Below are 9,233 nucleotides of genomic sequence, written 5' to 3'. Positions count from 1 at the left end.
AATACAGATTTCCAGCAAGAGCAATCTATCCCCGCACCAACAGGAAGGAAGAGGCAAGCAGAGAAGGGCGTGTTGGAAAGAAGGAGGGAAGAAGGGGTAGCAGAAAGAGAACAAGAAAATGGGATGGTCCTGTCCACTTTTGGCTCTGACCCCCACCCCCACCACTGGCTTTGGCCAAGCCCAATAGCGGCATGCAGCCCCCAACAGATTACCCCTGAGGGTAATGCAACCTTCAACAGATAAAAGGTCCCCCACCCTTGATTTAAATAGTTTTTTTCCCTGTGTTTTGACAGTAACATATTGCTTGGAATCATCATCCAATATCGGCACCAGACCTACCATTAGGCAGATGCTGGGTGGTGTGGAGGGGGCAGCAGTGGCAGCCCCCTAGATGTTCCCCTTTGTTGGAGGACAGAGCTATGTGTACCAGGCAGGATGCCTGCTGCCCTTAAATCGTCACCAGTGTTGATTACTATCCCACCACCAATGCTGAAGACAGGTTTAACTGCCAGTCCAGCCCACCGCTGTGGGGGGAAGGGGCGGTGCTATCTTGTCCTTTGCATCAAGCAGCAAAATGAGGTCCAATATGAGCTGTTGATAAGCATGACTCATGTCCAGGTTTGTGAATACCTGTCCTCCAGCTAATGCTGCAAAACAGTTCTCAGCTGCTGGTAGAATATTGCTTCAGCTGCAATACCTGATCTACAATCAACTTATATGAGCACAAGTGCACACAGTGCCATCTAGTTTTAATATACGTACAAGTTGGACTGCTCGTTCCACAAACTTCACAGGTTTAATAGTATCTTCTTCCTTTTCAGCTGTGCCTCAAGAGTGCTGTATAGGTATAATTTGCAATTGGACTTATATTTGGGAATTTGGTTTGCTTTCATTGAAGCTTAAATATAATCTTTTGTCTGTCTTTCTTTCTTTTTCTCTCTCTTCCTTTTGTTTTCCTTCTTTTTTTTTTCTTCCCCAGAGTACTGTAATGTTGGAAACTGTAGATTTTGACTATGAAGTTAGTATTGTTTATTTCACTTATAAAAATAAAATATAGATTTTTAAAAAAAGAAAAAACTTCCTGATACTTGTTTAATAATCTTCTAGAGGTAGTTCCCCTTTCATTTTGAAGTACTTTTGAAGTACTTCTTTCTTCCAGTCTAATAACGAGTCAGCTGGCTTTCTTCTACCCACTAAAGCAAGGCCACAATCAGGAACGAGTACTATTAGTAACTGTCTCATTTTGACTTCATATTAAAGTCACTATGGTGGTTTCTTGTATCTTAAAATATTTCCTGTATGTGGATAGAAGTTACGGTTTAGCAGGTAAGCTGCCTCTGTATTAGGCCTCATAGGATGCTTGGCACCCAACTGTATCTTGTTGTTCACATTCAGTTCAATATGAATAGGGACCAGCGTAGGAATTTTAATTTCATTTAGGGCACAATCCTATGCATGTTTAGGCAGAAAAAAGTCCTATTAACTCCCAGTATTCTGGAAGTTGTAGGACTTTTTTCTGTTTAAACATGCATAGGATTGCACTCTTATATTGAAGATCAGGGGTGGGTAGAAGATAGATCAGGATCTCCTGCTACTAGTAGATCTTTGGGTGATTTTCTGTAGATTGTCAGAAGTTTCTGACACCCAATAGTTTAATAACAGCAAGTAAAATTGATTAAAAAAAAAAAAAGATCTCTTCCATGGCTGGCTTTGTGCTAATGACTTGGTGTTCCTCATCTGTAAAATAGAAATATTTGTTGTTTTGGCCAGGTCTTTGTGCAGCTTCATTGGCCACTTTGAGAGTTTTGCATCAGAATTCCTGTTCTCTAGGAATCCAGATGTTGATGTATTAATTAATTAAAACATTTCCAATCTGCTCTGTATCAAAAGATCTCAGGGCAGGGAACAATCAATAAAAACAATTTAACAACAGATCATGAAACCATGGCAAACCCCCGCAATCCAGTGTAAAATCAGCAGTGGTAAGTCATAACCACGCTACGGTCGCTAAGACCCCAAAGCTTGGGTGAATAGCCATGTCTTAACTTGGCACCAAGATGAAGACAGCATCATCAATGCCAGCCAGGCCTCTGGGGAGAGGGCATTTCATAACCAGGGCACAACAGCCAGGAAGGCCCTCTCTCACATCTCCACATGACGTAGCCCTCCCAACAGTGGGGACATAGAGGAAGCTCCACCCCCACCCCCAGCAGATGTTAATATCTTGGCAGATCTGAATACTTAACACTGTCGGCTCCAGGTTTTCAAGGGCCCTTTGGCAAGGTACTCTTAATGGGCTCCCTCCCTCAGCATGTATGCCTTCTCACCACCATTGTCACCAGCTGCTCTCGCTCCTCCTCCTCTTTCTGGTCATTGCTGCCACTTGCTTGCTCGACAGGCAGAGAGCCAGGGAGCAAGTGGGCAGTGGCGTCTACTGCTCCTCCTTTTCACCATCACCATTGCCTGGGCCAGAACAAGAAGCAGGTCAACAAACAGGCTGCAATGGTGAAGAGGAGGAGCAGGTCCAGGGGACTCTTGGCAGGTGCCCAAGCATGACTAGCCTTGATGCCAGCCCTGATAATACTAAAGATTTGTATATACAGTGTATGGCTCATGGGTTGCAGCAGGTAATTGACTCCACTGCCCCAGCCTCACTATGTCGAACCTGGCTCTGATTAGAGGAAATTAGGGGTCTAGTAAAACAAAAAACCCAAAGTTGATCCTTCAGCCCCAAAGTCTGCCCACCCCTGTTGCAGTTAGTATAAGTTACTTCATCACCTACACTTTCAGGGCATGCCTCTGCTAACACATAGCTTCGCTGAGCAGGAAATCGCCTTTTCACACTGTTCTGTATATTCACAGCTTTTCCTTTAACACTTATGCTCTTCTAATGTGGCCTGCAGGACCACAATTATGGCATATTCAATCTTTAAAACTGCAGGGGTTTGGTGCATACTGTCCTGTGGTGTGGCAACAGTCTTCTTGAGCTATTACATTACACTTGCTTTTGTAAATGTAAATATGTTTACATTTGTACATGTCAATGTAAATATACTTTATTATGTCAGTGGTGTACTATTTTTCTCCTCCCCAGGAATGAGGCTTGTAAATCTTGTATACTTCTTCTTACTGATTCCACACTCAAGACCAGCTTTAAAGCAGAGTCATGGGAATAACTGTTCAGACTGAGTCATGCATTTTCCATCATTAATGCCGCACACCAGCCTATCCCTTAACATCTCAGTCAAAGTTACATCCTAAGTTCTGAGAGAGTTTCCTTGGTTCTGGCTCAAATTTGCCTACCTCTCCCCAGGCCTCCTTGGTTGTGAATTAGATTTATGTTGCTCTGTTTCACAGGAAGTTGGCTTAAAACGTTTCTTCAACCAATTTGTGAACTCCTCAAAGGTTCTGACTTTTTCAGGGGTTAAAAGATTGCTCATTAAAGTGTAGTAGGAGCCTCCACAACACTAAGTAGAACTATTTTCTTATCATCATCATACGTCCTATGACTGGCAGTGTAATAGTGAGACAACATTTCACAGGACTCCTCCCAAGTGTGCTGTTGTTGATTAAACTGCAAGAGAGCTCCCAATGTGGCAACCATTACCACTCAACAGCTTTATTCAACTTAGTCTCATATACACATGCTTTTTCCCTTTTCTGGAAGGACTACAGGAATACAAGAGGACAAACTAAGAACTTGCAAAGCAGAAGCATAACCCAGTGGCTGCTTGTACACACACTACGAGCTTTTCTACATGAGGCATTTATTGTGCACTTGTGATTCCTTATTCATGGTTGTTTATGGGTTCTTTAGAAGATGTTGTGAGATCCTCCAGTTTGCTTCTGTTTTTTGAGAGCACTTTCCTGGTGGGTTTTAGAGCAGGAAAAATGGGGTATTATTTCTGAAAGCAAAAGAAAACTTTTTTCTACTTGTGTATTTGTGCTTCTCTGCTATACCACAGTGTCACCTAGAAGTTATGTACTGGAAAAGCAGAAAAGGAAAAGCTCATTGTCTACAGCTCATATCTCAATTCTGTGACGAAACCGAAAGCGGATATGACAGATGCCTTAGGCAGAAAAGCTCTTGAACACTTTCCCAGAGTGGAAAGGTTATTATAATAAAGAGAATGGTGAGAAATCCCTGCTTAGCTATGAAGCTCACTGGGAGACTTTGGGCCAGTCACTAACTCTCTCTCTCTCTCTCTCTCTCTCTCTCTCTCTCTCTCTCTCTCTCAGTGTAACCTGCCTCACAGGGTTGTTGTAAAGTAGGGGGGATCATGTATTGTGCTTAATGCTCCTCAGAGGAAGGGTGGATTAAAAAACATGAAAATATATGTTTAAGCAGCAGTGTGTGTGTGTGTGTGTGTGTATGCATCCACACATATGTCAAAACACACATACACGTACACAAGAGGTAAGAGTCCCCCCCCCCCATGCACTGTAATCTCTGGATGGGCTAAAGGAAGGTTGTATTGTTAGCTCTTGCAAAATGTAGCTGATAACAATGTGAAAAATGAAGTAAGCAGTCCAGGCTCCTCTAGAGGCTCCTCTAAACCCTGATCAAGCCAGGGCCAGCCCAAGATATTTTTCTGCCTGAGGCGAAGAACAAAATGGTGCCACCCCAATTCCATATACAAAACGCTCTCTTCAAGACTTAGGGAGCAATCCTATGGCTGCTAGACAGCAGCTAGATGGCTGTAGGATACCGTCTTATCTGGGAACCGACCTCCCCCCACTTGGAGTGCGGAACAGCCCCATCCTCCGCGCTCGCAAGAGGAGTTCAGAGCGGCTGGAAAGGGGCGTGGCTGGGGGCGTTCTGGGGCAAGGAGAGCGTAGCTGCCTGTGCGACACATCCTATGTGTCATACAGCAGCCTCCTTCCCCGCTCCGTCCTCCCGGCTAGTCAGCCGCAATTGGCTGTCGATCCAAAAATGCAGGGCAGCAGAAGTGTGGAGGGAATGATCCCCTCTGTGCTTCTCCTGCCCTGGTTTGGATAGGTGGTCGCTTGCAAGTTCAGAGGCAGCCACCTATCTGGATAGGACTGTGCCCTTAACATCTTTCATCAACACCAGTGATGGGACAGCATCCTCTGCCACACCTGAAGACAGCAGGCTAGCTTAGGGGGTGTAGGGAAAGCCACATGACACGCAATTCTCTCCTCCAACACCTTGCTGCTGCCTCCCAGCATTTGCTGCCTGAGGATGAACTGCCTCGCTTGCCTAATGGTAAGGCTGGCCCTGGATCAAGCATACCCATTTCTCCTTCCTCTGCTAACAACACTCCCCACAGACACCACTGCTACAGACTCTAGAGCCACCATCCCCAAACTGGTACCTTCCAGATGTTTTGGACTTCAACCCCCATCAGCCCCAGCCAGCATCGCCAATGGTAAGGAATGCTGGAAGTTGTAGTCCAACACAACTGGAGGGTACCAGGTTGGGGAAAACTGCTCTTGAGAGTGCTCACCAATGTTCCCAAAATGAAGAAAATCATTCCAGGATAAGTCATATGAAGTTATCAATGTTGTGCTAAGGGCTGTGATGCCATAAAATATCTGATACAATTTTCTTAGGACAGATGTACTCTGTTTATGCATTTGGTGTTTTTTTTTTCTTTTGTACCCAGGTGTGTGTGTCTGAGAGGGTTCCCCTCACTCCAAATAAAGTTTTGTTGGAGTTCATGAAGCTTCTTGAATATAACAGTCTTCTGCATTAGTGCTGTTCAAAGCCCAGGATCTTCTGCTACTCTGTATAGATTTCTAAACATCGTCGAATGTGATGCTAAGTAACAAAGCACACACACAAGGAAAATGCACAGGTGTGTTGTAGCATTGCATGCTATGTGTGCAAATTACAACCACAAACTGCTGTGCAGCTTTGACCCCCTCCTCATCCTTTGGCAGAAAAATCCCTGCAGACTCTGACCCATGACTCTGTGGTCGCAATAGATCAAGGAACCAGGGGCGTCTCTACATTAAGGAATATTCCGGGACCCTACCTAGGCTTCCTTCTGGAGTTTTTCTGCATTCACTTCGGGCTCCCTTTGTTGTTGTTCAGTCGTTCAGTCATGTCCGACTCTTCGTGACCCCATGGACCATAGCACGCCAGGCCTTCCTGTCCTGCGCTCTCTCCTGGAGCGTGCTCAAGTTCATATTCATTGCATCGGTGATGCTATCTAGCCATCTCATCCTCTGCCGTCCCCTTCTCCTTTTGCCTTCAGTCTTTCCCAGCATCAGGGTCTTTTCCAGAGAGTTTTCTCTTCGCATTAGGTGGCCAAAATATTGGAGCTTCAGCTTCAGTATCTGTCCTTCCAATGAGCAGTCAGGGTTGATTTCCTTTAGGATGGACTGATTTGACCTCCTTGCAGTCCAGGGGACTCGTAAGAGTCTTCTCCAGCACCACAGTTCGAAAGCATCAATTCTTCGGCGCTCAGCCTTCCTTATAGTCCAGCTCTCACAGCCATACATTACTACTGGGAAAACCATAGCTTTGATTAGACGGACCTTTGTCGGCAAGGTGATGTCTCTGCTTCTTACTATGCTGTCTAGGTTTGCCAGAGCTTTCCTCCCAAGGAGCAAGCGTCTTTTAATTTCATGGCTACAGTCACCGTCTGCGGTGATCTTGGAACCCAAGAAAGTAAAATCTGTCACTGCTTCCATTTCTTCCCCTTCTATATGCCAGGAAGTGATGGGGCCAGATGCCATGATCTTAGTTTTTTTAAAGTTGAGTTTCAAACCAGCTTTTGCACTCTCCTCTTTCACCCTCAACAAGAGGCTCTTTAGGTCCTCTTCGCTTTCTGCCATTAGGGTGGTATCGTCTCCATATCGGAGGTTGTTGATAATTCTCCCAGCAATCTTAATTCCGACCTGTGATTCATCCAACCCGGCGTTTCTCATGATGTACTCTGCATATAAGTTAAATAAGCAGGGTGACAATATGCAGCCTTGTCGTACTCCTTTCCCAATTTTGAACCACTCGGTTGTTCCATGTCTGGTTCTTACTGTTGCTTCTTGACCCTCGTACAGGTTTCTCAGGAGACAGGTAAGGTGGTCTGGTACTCCCATCACTTTAAGAATTTGCCACAGTTTGTTGTGATCCACACAATCAAAGGCTTTAGCGTAGTCAATGAAGCAGAAATAGACATTTTTCTGGAATTCTCTTGCTTTCTCCATGATGCAGCGAATGTTGGCGATTTGATCTCTAGTTCCTCTGCCTCTTCGAAACCCAGCGTGTACTTCCGGTAGTTCTCGGTTTGCATACTGCTGAAGCCTAGCTTGTAGGATTTTGAGCATCACCTTGCTGGCATGTGAAATGAGCGCAATTGTGCGGTAGTTTGAACACTCTTTGGCATTGCCCTTCTCTGGAATTGGAATGTAAACTGACCTTTTCCAGTCTTGCAGCCATTGTTGAGTGTTCCAAATTTGTTGGCATATTGAATGCAGCACTTTAACAGCATCATCTTTTAGGATTTTAAATAGCTCAGCTGGAATACTGTCATCTCCGCTAGCTTTGTTGTTACTAATGCTTCCTAAGGCCCACTTGACTTCACTCTCGAGGATGTCCGGCTCAAGTTCAGTGACAGCAGTATCATGGCTATCAGGGACATTAAGATCTTTCCTGTATAGTTCATCTGTGTATTCTTTCCACCTCTTCTTAATCTCATCTGCTTCTGTTAGGTCCCTGTCTTCTTTGTCCTTTATCATGCCCGTCTTTGCACAAAACGTTCCCTTGATAGCTCCAATTTTCTTGAAGAGATCTCTAGTCTTTCCCATTCTGTTGTTTTCCTCGATTTCCTTGCATTGTTCATTTAAGAAGGCCTTCTTGTGTCTCCTTGCTATTCTCTGGAACTCTGCATTCAGTTGGATATATCTTCCCCTTTCTCCCTTGCTTTTCGCTTCTCTTCTTTCCTCAGCTACTTGTAAAGCCTCATCAGACAGCCACTTGGCTTTCTTGCATTTCTTTTTCTTTGGGATGGATTTCGTTGCTGCCTCCTGAACAATGTTACGGACCTCCGTCCATAGTTCCTCAGGCACTCTGTCTATCAGGTCTAATCCCTGAAATCTATTCCTCACCTCCACTGTATATTCATAAGGGATATGATTTAGGTCATACCTGAATGGTTTAGTGGTTTTCCCTACGTTCTTCAATTTAAGCCGAAATTTTGCAAGAAGAAGCTCATGATCTGAGCTACAGTCAGCTCCAGGTCTTGTTTTGACTGACTGTATAGAGCTTCTCCATCTTTGGCTGCAAAGGACATAATCAATCTGATTTCGATATTGACCATCTGGTGATGTCCATGTGTAGAGTCGTCTCTTGTGCTGTTGAAAAAGAGTGTTTGCTATGATCAGCGTGTTCTCTTGGCAAAACTCTATTAGCTTTTGTCCTGCTTTATTTTGTACACCAAGGCCATGCCTGCCTGTTATCCCGGTGATTTCTTGACTTCCTACTTTAGCATTCCAACCCCCTATGATGAAGAGGACATCTTTTTTTGGTGTTAGTTCTAGAAGGTGTTGTAGGTCTCCATAGAACCGATCAACCTCAGCTTCTTCGGCATCAGTGGTTGGGGCATAGACTTGAATTACTGTGATGTTGAATGGTTTGCCTTGGATTCGTACTGAGATCATTCTGTCGTTTTTGAGATTGTACCCCAGTACTGCTTTTCCCACCCTTTTGTTGACTATGAGTGCTACTCCATTTCTTCTAAGGGATTCTTGCCTACAGTAGTAGATATGATGGTCACCTGAATTAAATTCGCCCATGCCTGTCCATTTTAGTTCGCTGATTCCCAAGATGTCGATGTTCAGTCTTGCCATCTCATGTTTGACCACCTCCAGCTTACCTTGATTCATTGATCTGACATTCCAGGTTCCTAAACAATATTGTTCTTTACAGCATCGGATTTTCTTTTCACCACCAGACACATCCACAGCTGAGTGTCCTTTCGGCTTTGGCCCAGCCGCTTCACTCTTTCTGGTGCTACTTGGAAATACCCTCTGCTCTCCCCCAGTAGTATATTGGACACCTTCCGACCTGAGGGGCTCATCTTCCGGCATCATCTCTTTTAGCCTTGTGATACGTTCCATGGGGTTTTCTTGGCAAGAATACTGGAGTGGGTTGCCATTTCCTTCTCCAGTGGACCACATTTTGTCAGAACTCTCTGCCATGACCTGTCCATCTTGGGTGGCCCTGCATGGCATAGCCTATGGCTTCACTGAGTTACGCAAGCCCCTTC

Source organism: Heloderma suspectum, chromosome 1 (genome assembly GCF_057233095.1).
Source record: "Heloderma suspectum isolate Gila_16-S chromosome 1, 16-S_ref, whole genome shotgun sequence".
Lineage (NCBI taxonomy): Eukaryota > Metazoa > Chordata > Lepidosauria > Squamata > Helodermatidae > Heloderma > Heloderma suspectum.
Note: the sequence above shows the minus strand (reverse complement) of the source record.